The sequence below is a fragment of the Charadrius vociferus genome, unplaced genomic scaffold (genome assembly GCF_000708025.1).
Source record: "Charadrius vociferus isolate BGI_N301 unplaced genomic scaffold, ASM70802v2 scaffold357, whole genome shotgun sequence".
In the NCBI taxonomy this organism is placed as follows: domain Eukaryota; kingdom Metazoa; phylum Chordata; class Aves; order Charadriiformes; family Charadriidae; genus Charadrius; species Charadrius vociferus.
In genome coordinates, this window is record NW_009649165.1 from 827,926 (window position 1) to 837,900 (window position 9,975).

A 9,975-nucleotide genomic window follows, 5' to 3' on the forward strand; every position below is an offset into this window, starting at 1 on the left:
CATGAATTTAAACCTACAGTCATCAACTGACAGCTCCGATTTATTCATCCCATTTGCCTCATATAATAGTTATATTGTAATCCAGTCCCTTCTGCATTGTTTCTGTAATGAGGTATTAACTTCCCTCTCATTGAAAGTCAGTTTTAGTCCTTCCTCTTACATGTCACACTTTTGCTCCCACTTATTCTCAATGCTTATTTTCAGCAACGTGATTGCATTCATCCGAGTACCAATCTCAAAGGGTATTCAGTTTATAATCTAATTTATTATTAGGTGAGATATTTTTTTCTTGGAAGTTAGAATACATCAATGTTAATATTTTCTTGATTTAATAATCCTACACATATTTTGTAAGCGTGAAGTATGAACAAGATAGTCACTCAAGGAAGAAAAACCTGTAAAACTATCTCAGCCTTCTTTCATTGTTATTTTGCCAACGGCTGAGATCAATCTTAATACAGTTCTGTAATATCAAATACCTACATTTGTGTTGTAAGGAACTAGCAAGGATTGGTGAAAAATGCACCCCATACATAGTTCCTTTTCTTCACTTGAACTGCATCAGGGGTTAATTTTCTCATGATCCCTGAATGACATAGTGTAGATCAAAGAATGAAAGCATAAGGGGTGGAATTTTGATTCTGTTAGAGAGGAAGCTTTGCCTTAGTTCTAGTCAAGCTAGGATTTTACCTTACAAGCTTATCAAATCAGATAAACTGCAGCAAATGCCAGAATTATTTTCTTCCTTTAATGCCTCATTTTTAATTCTCTCACTAATTTTCCTATATTATCCTCTCCTTTCAATCCTTTCTGGCATTACATTTTGATTGCTATGTTTTTCATCTATAATATACTTGTGTTTTTTACTTTCTTAATGCGCCTTTGATTTACAGATATACTTTTTTCTTGCATATAAATTTCTTATAAATATAAGTGCATTTGCATAGACTAATGAGCATAAAAATTACCCATACCACTACATTTAATCATGTTGGAATTAAACTAAATTGTCTGATAGAATGAATTTATTTTGTTGATAATAGTTTTAATTCTTCTTTACTCATTCATTTTCTTTTTGACTTTTTACTACACCTTGAATGTGCATTCGGTTGAACATAGGATATTAGTATGTTAGATGGAGGATATTATTGCTTGCCACATCCCTAAAAGAGCCTAGGCATTTCTCTAAACAACATCAAATTCATCTGCATTCAACTTAATATAACCGCAGTTTTGAGAGAATGAACAGTTGCCTCTTCAGTAACAGAATATCAGAGATTAAACAAACTGAAGTGTCAAACCCTGTATATTATTTTTAAAAAGGGCTTTTGAAGTGATGTTGCCCAAAATACTAGAAATTGTAGGAATTGGTAGTGAAAAAATATATGTACAAACAATAACTTCTCAATGTATCAAATTTTTAATTATTTAATATTTTAAATATTATTAATTGCTTCATCTGGTCAAATTATGTCTTGTATGTTACTTTTTTATATGTTTTATGCATCCATTCTGTTGCCATAATTTCTCATTGTATCTATATCTAGTGTGTGGGGGCTTTTCTGCTAATATAAACATAGACATAACTTAGATTAATGAATGCAAATTAAGTTTTCATGTGGAGTAGATATATAAATGTTGATGAAAATATGGTCTTCAAGTTCTATCTGAAAGTACATTCTAGTAAGTAACAGAAGCACAGTCTGTCATTTTGTGTGTTCTCTGCAATACTATGAGTATTTTTTCCATTTATTTTTAGAGAGCAACAGGGGATTATAATCAGGGTTTTTGTCTTGTTTCTTGAAAGTCAAGTTTAAGCATGAATAAAACTATTCATATCTGAATAAATTTACAAAATAAAATTGGAATTTGCAGATTCAACAGACCAAGAGAAATGTCAGAAAAGGTTTTTAATTTTGTTTGGTTTGTTTCAACCAGTCCTCGTAGCTTTTTTAAATCTGCCTTCTTATCTGAATTTACTTGGAAATGTAATTATTCTTATCTACAAAGTTAAGGTCCTTTTAGTTAAAATATACATTGGATTTAGGTTATTAAACACAGTGAATTAAAACATTCCAACACCAAATACTCTACCTGGAATGTCAAATACTTTGACATTTACCTAAGAACTATTGCATATCAAGTCACACCTACAGTAATAATATACATGGCTCAGGAATTCTCCAACTGAGTTAAAATATAATTTTCCTCAAAAATTCTTTCTAAAACAAACAAATGAAAAAGAAACAAAATATTTCAAGCACTAATATTTCTTTGTTCAAAATCACAGAATCATAGAATCATAGATTGTCCATTTTTAGTCTGTATTTTTACAAACGATTTTCAAAGTCAGAAGACTGTTTTTCAGCACCAACCAAGAAAATGCCGGTAAACAATAATAACACTACATTTCTATGAGTAGGGTGTTTTTCACCAAAGAATCATTCTCTTGGCTATTAGCGAGACATGACATTAAGAAATATTGTTATGTGTTGTCTTCTACTCATCAACCAAGATTCAGCACTTAAGCACACTCTCAGGTTTGTTCTATTCTCCTGCTCTCCTTATTTATTCACCTGCAAGAGGTCAAGACAAAAACACTCAGAGTCCAAACTAGGTTGACAGGCGTAATTTTTCCCCCCAAATATCTAAAAAAGTGTGTCTGTCAGCTGCTCATTTTTATTTGCTTATTTTTATTTACATTTGAATTTCTTCTCAGCTGTCAGTTTCAGTCAGTCGTCTCTTTTACAGTGTTACTTCTGAAATAGTGCATATTATCTAAGATTGCACAAGCAATTCAGTTTTACTTCTGTAATCTAGTGCAAATGGTTTGGATTGGACACTTGGCTGTAAAAAGTGAGATATGAGTACCTGAACATGAAAGAATTTATTCAGTAATAACTTTTCCTGTATTTGTTTTGTCATTTGGCTTCTGATCTCAATCCAGAATGCAATGCTATATCTGATCTTATCAAATGTGGTAGGTAAAGTAAATAAATGAAAGAAATGTTTCATCTGGCTCCTTTGACCCAAAACTGATGAATTATTGCTTTGTAATCCAGTAAACATTACTGAAGTTTAAACTCCAGACAGATACACGGAACAATTTACAGAAGACAACAGACTAAAAATGTGTAATAATCTCCAGTTTTAAAAATACAGATAGGCCACGATCTTTAAATATTGCATAAATCATGTTGGTGTATAGTTTTTTTAAGAATTTAATGAAAAATATTTCTGCGTAACATTCTGTTTTAGAATTAAACATTAATAAACAAGTAGCATGAAAATATTCAGAAAGCAAGATCCTTAGCTGCTCTTACCACAAGATTTATAGAAAAGACTATTCAATAGCAGTTATGAAATTGGGTTCACAGATATCTAAACTTTTTCTTAGTAATTCTGTCTTTACATAATTCATAGTGCTGTAAAAGATTCATCAGTCTTTCCGTTTAAAAAGTTAGTTAAGTACAGCCCCCCCATTCCCACTGTTACATGTCTAGTTCCATTTCCACTAAGATGCAAATTTACTCGAGTACAGGTTGCTCCCATACCACCACTCTACTCCATCTGGAAGTAAAACCAAAACAAAACAGGAAAGCTGTTGAATTGACTGAAATGATGAATTGGTTAACTCAAGTGCAAGTTAACAATATAAGCTCACCACCAAGAGCTCTATGCAAAAGGCTAGAAAGGTTTGTTTCACACTACTTGTTTGTAGTGTGAAACAAACCAAATTCATCTGCTTTTTAATGAACAAACCTGCAAACATAGTTTGCAGAAGCACGTAAGACAGATTCCTCCTTTATAATACTTTTTCCATTTAAAAGCCTTTCTTCCTCAGTATTCTAAAGTTGACAAGGTGTTTGAGGTTTCATATTCTCTCTGATGTCTTTCCCTCACTAGTGTGACTGACCTCATCTTAGGACCAAAAGAAACTCTTCCCTACCAAATTGTCAACATACGTGCATATGTACATACATTTGTCTGTACACGTGCACACAAATCCAGAGTTGTCTTTTTTCCTCCTTTCATTACAGATGACAGAGAAACGGTTATTTGGTGACAATCAAATTTTAGATCATTAGGGTACAAGTCAGCCGGTTTATCAGAATGCTCAAGATAGATTGTAACAGTTTTTGTCCACTTTCAGCACAAATGTGATGTCAAAAGTCAGCTTTAAGAAGGCCTCAAAATTTCCTGGTGGACCTTTCTTCATGACACTGGCAGAAGGGCTGCTTCAGAAGTTTTCAAAACCTAAATTCTTCCATCTCAATCATTCTGCATCCTTTGCAGGAAGAAGGGAAATAAAGATTACGAGCCCGAACTGAACTTCTGAGTAAACAAAGAAGAATCTATTCATGCTAAGTTTTTTGTACTGGCAATTTTCTAACTTTTTGAACAACATACAGTCCTTGTATTTCTGTAGGTTGAGATAGTAAGTTGCAGCCTACTACCTTCGTATACTCATTAGTCTGTTTTCAGCTACTTCCATATACAAATCAAAGAAGGTGCACAAAGAGCAGAATATTCTACATAAATGTTTCTAAAGGTTTTTTTAGAATAAAACATGACATGCTTAAGTGAACAAGTGAATGCTTGAGCTACGGTAGATGAAAGTGTTCTAGCATCAATTTAACATGGTCCCAGCTAAAGTTGTGCTAAAAGAAAGTGATAAAAAAAAATCCTTGGTTGAACATTATATTAAAAGTGCTTCAAAGAAATTACTTGGGGGAATCCAGTTGTATTGCTTTTCCTTTTGATAAAATTTGATAAGGTCATTTAGTGCCAAATTACATATTACCCCTAAGCAAAATTAAAGTTTTTGACACAGAGTGGCAGCTGAGAAATGAAAAGCTCTTTGAAAGGGTTTCCAAACCTCTGTTTGGGAATATCTGGAAACTTATTTTATAACTCAGGTTTTCTTTGCTGCCTTAGGGAGGTTATTTGCTCTATCTAAAGTAGCCTTTACTGCAATAGTGCTAACACGGTAGTGTGTGCTTATGCTCAAACAGGCCCTGTCTATATTCAGGATTTACAGGATTAAACTGATTCACTGAAAGACTTTATACTAACAAAATGTAACTCCTCAGATCAGAGCTGGGCACTTTTTTCAGTAAACAAAATATTTAAAGATACACGTATAACCTGGCATTGCCGGTTTTGAAAATAGATGTAAGGTTAGTTAAAAAAAGTTTTACCTGGGCAAAAACCCACAGGTATTATTAAAACATTATTTCCTTTTTGTTCAAGAGCCAAAAGATTAGGGCTTTGTTGCAGGACAGCCAAATTCACTTTCCTGATCCACCTGGTGATATTTGAAGCCATAGTCCTAGGACTGCCAGGCACTTTGGCTAAAGGAAAGATTTTTTTAAAAATCTCTTATTAGTGAAGCTCCATATTCCATATATGAACAAACATTAGCTGTAGCAGTGTCTAAAGTCCCACTTCCCAGGGGAGCATCTCAGGATAAAGCTAGGAGATATTCTCATTTTTGCTGTGGACTATCCTAACTATTTTACATAAATTGAAGGTGTAACCCTGGAAGGGGCAGATAACTCTCCTAGTGAACCAGAATATACAAGCCTGAGGACATTAGATCCCACATCTGTAAGATTACAGCACAAGAAGAAACTGGATGCATCCATGATAATGAGTGCCCCAGCCATTACGTTACCAGCAAAAGAAGGAACATCACAGACATCTCCTTGTATCATTTTTGAAATGAAGTTTTTGAAATTTAGTCCTTTCTTGTCTTCAATGTTATTCCAAACGTTCATCTCATCAAAAGACACATTTTCATTTTTGAGTAGAATGGAAGATATTACTTAATGGGAATCGTAAATTTCAGCATATTTCCACAAGAAATAAGTGTAGTTATTTATCTGTTGGTCCTGTAACCAGAATAAATAAATTTAAAAAAAAAAAAAAAGTTATTTGACTAAATAGAATGGGCTTGTCAACAACTATCAGTGTACATAGTACTGTTCCTGTTATGAAACTCACCGGCGTGCTGCCACAGACTTGAAAGAAATAGAAAAGGATAGTGGCTGAGAAGGGGATCATACTATACAGGGGTCAATGTCCCTGCATGAACTTGTGAACTGTAATTTCAAGCTGGCTGTTTAGTGCTACTTTTTAACCTAAGTTTTTGAAACCTTTTTACCTTTTTCTCTTGTGCAGTTTCCTCTCTCTCCCCTTCCCACTTCTACCTGTCATATGTGAAATCTTTGATTAGTGCTTTAAAAAAAAAAACCCAAAACCCAGAAAGACTATGACTTTATAATTTATCACCCAAGTAACTGTAGTTCACTTAACATAATATACTGGAGTATCACACAGAGCAGGGCATGAGAAAATGTAAGTGGTTTCAGAGCTCACAAAAGCAGGAATTATAGCAGGATCAAAATCCCACTGCTTTTGGCCTGCCTGTGATGAAAAATCTTCACAGGGACATTTCATAGGTCATTTGTATTGCAATTTAACCTGCAAAAGTGAGCCAGACTCCTCTTACATAGGATTGACTCGTACTATCTATCCCAGAAAAGAAAAACATGTTGCTATACCTCTCATGGGATTGTACATTTAATGACCAGTCTCAGTTATGTAATACTATTTTTCTCCTCTGCAATCTGTAGCCTACCTGTAAGGCTCTTTGCCTGATGTATGGGGGAAAAATCAGAAAGCTAAGTGTTTCTCATCTCCAAATTTTTAATTTGCAATCCATCTCCATTGTCTCTCAAAAAACTTGTCTGTGGAAGACTGCATTTTCACTTATTCAATAAAAATAACCTCAGTCCAAACGCAGATTGAGATGCTTTGCAGAGATAGAAAAATATGCATGAAATAATGTTTCATGTGCTGAAAACAAAGAAAAAATCATTAGCTAAAGATGTATTAGCTTCTAACTCTTCTAATATCATCACTCCATTTAGAAATGCATCACCTATACTGCTTGTCTGCTACACACTCATTTAGCAAGTGGTCTACAAAGTGTTTTCTATTAGTTGCAAGATACTTCAACTTAAGAGAAAGCATAAAACATTGTTTAGCTGACTTTTATGGCAACCCTAATGAAACTTTCTGAACCTCTGTGGATAATATTTTACAGAAAATGGATAACAATGGCTGCATGTACAAAAAGGTTGCAGGATATACAGGACACAGTAATAGTTTCAATTATGGAATATAAAACAGTGTGTTCCAACATTTGCAGATTGTAAATTTCAACATTGTTCTGCCTGGCTTGTACTGTTTGCAGGAGGTAAAGAGCTAAAGTAGACATCCAGAGCAAAAGGATGTGGCCAGACTCAGCTAGACGCAGTTTAAGAGAACATAGTTTTAAGGATAAAAATCAGAGTTGGGAATTAATGTAATTTGTGAGCCCGTTTTCTTTTCATTTAGTCTTTGCTAACTTAAGTAGAGGAGGGTAAAGGAATACAGAAGAGGACTTCTATTATTTTAGTCTAGCCTAGAGTACACTTCAGAGTAGCTGAGTGCCTCTTACAAAAATCCATTACTGTTACCTCCAACTTCCCCAAGAGGCTGGGAATCAGTTTCCATTGGGAATTCTCTGGTGAAAACCACACCTCACAACTAATTTTTGAATAGGAGCTAAACAAACTGGCACTAGAAAGAACTGGTATGCAAGGATATAATTTGTGGAGTGGGTCCAGAGGAGGGCCACGAGGATGATCCAAGGGCAGGAGCACCTCTCCTACGAGGAAAAGCTGAGAGAGTTGGGGCTACTCAACCTGGAGAAGAGAAGGCTCCGGGGAGATCTTATTGTGGCCTTCCAGTACCTAAAGGGGGCCTACAGGAGAGCTGGGGAAGGACTTTTTACTAGGGCATGTAGTGATAGGATGAGGGGGAATGGCTTTAAACTGGAAGAGGGCAGGTTTAGATTAAACATTAGGAGCAAGTTTCTCACTTTGAGGGTGGTAAGGCACTGGAACAGGTTGCCCAGAGAGGTTGTTGAGGCCCCATCCCTGGAGGTGTTCAAGGCCAGGCGGTATGTGGCCTTGGGCAACCTGGTCTAGTGGGAGGTGTCCTTGTCTATGGCAGGGGGGTTGGAACTCAATGGCCTTCAAGGTCCCTTCCAACCTAAACCATTGTATGATTCTATGATTATGCATATTGCATGGGTTTCTTTTCGATGAGTTATCATGGCAGAAAGCTCAAAATAATTACCTATACATAAAAACCTTAATCAGGTTTGTTACCATGAACTCCAACAACAGAGAAAAGGCAGTTTGCAAAAACTCAGCATCTAAGGTTTGTCTCATGATGAGGACAATCTGAAAGCTGCCAACAGCTGTAGTCCAACATGGACTCAGATAACCAGGAATTATAATAAGCAAGTTATTGCTTGATGGCCAAGAGAACAATGAATATAAAGACTGATTTAGTTGTGGGGTATGTGAAGCAAACATATGATAGTGCATGTACAGGGGCTTTTATTTTTGAACTATTTCAATTAATTGTAACTTTTAGGAATGTACTTTAGTTAGAAGAAGCTGCTTTTTGTGCTATCTCATAGCAACATTAAGCTCAAATTCCAATATGAAGTTCAAAAGTTTCCTGAAAGGAAATCCTTTAGGCTGCCAAGAGAGGCAATTCTTTACACCAAGACATGGCTGAGGAGTGAGTGTGGTTCAAACCGTTACATACCTCCTCTTTTTTTGTTGTTTTTTAAGCTGAGCAGCAAATCCATTAGCTGACAGGTGGGTAACTGCACACCTAGCAAGACTATAGGTTTGCTTCTTACGATCAAGACAATAATTTGATTGACTCACTGTTAACTTCATGTTATATTTGACTAAAAGCAGGGAGAATGACTGACTGTGCTGTGTTCTTGCTCCTGCACCGTGGGTAAGGTACAACTACAAGGGAGTAGAAGGAGACTGCATCTTTCCTGGAGAGCAGTGGACCACACCAGACTGCAGACAGGCAGGGAGACCACTGCCCAGGAGAGAAAGGAATTTCCCAAGGTTGCAGCAGAGCCAAACTTTGGTGTGACAAGAAAAAAAATAGACTTTCCTAAACACCCAATGATGACTCTGTGAAGGCTTTACCAGCCTCTGATGCCCTTGACATTTGATAAATGAGAGCAAGTTTGGAGGTGATAACTTGCCTGATTACAGTGTGCAGGGCTGAGGCAGAGGAGGAAATATCTTCCAGAACCTGTATCTACCAGCAAAACTGATTTTTCTTTAATTCAAAATCAATTTCAATATACACGATGTTGTAATATAACATCATTAAATATGAAAATCTTTCTGATGTCTTGTGGTGTCCTTGCTTTAAGAAAAATACAAAGTTCTACCTCAACACTCTGCCTGGTGTGGGATCTCAGTGCATAATAAATGCTCATGCAGCAAATTCCTACAAAACCAAGTGTGCCAAAGTGTATACAGACTTAAACTACTGGTTTTAAGATAGCAAGTAAACTTATATTATGGGGTTTTTATTAGTTCTTCTGATTTCTGTCACGTCAGCACACAGTACTGTACTAAAGTGCCAGGGTAGCTAGGGCTGTCTATGCAGTCTGTCATCTTGCAGCTGCAGATAACTTTCTTGTTTCTCTTCTACAGTGTGAATCATGTGACAGAACAGTCTGTCAGATCACAGCTTTGTCCACAAACTGTGCTCAGAGTGAAGCAGAGAAGTTCTTTTTAATGAGTTTAGATACTGCATTTTAAATAATTCTTCAGAGAGACTTTTAAACAATCTTTTTACTAGCACATTCCTAGTAAGCACACAGGAACATAAATGTGTCTACTAAATACTGCTAATTCTCAGTTCTCTTCAGTTCGATATCAATCCAAAGAGGTGATCTGGCTAACCAAAGCCACTTGGACATTTGCAAAGCCTTTTTGGAGATGTAGTTGATTGAAAGACTGTATTAGTGACATAGTGCTGGGGAACAAGAGAGTAGAAACCTGGCTGACAAAACACTGAGCTGAAAGTCATTAT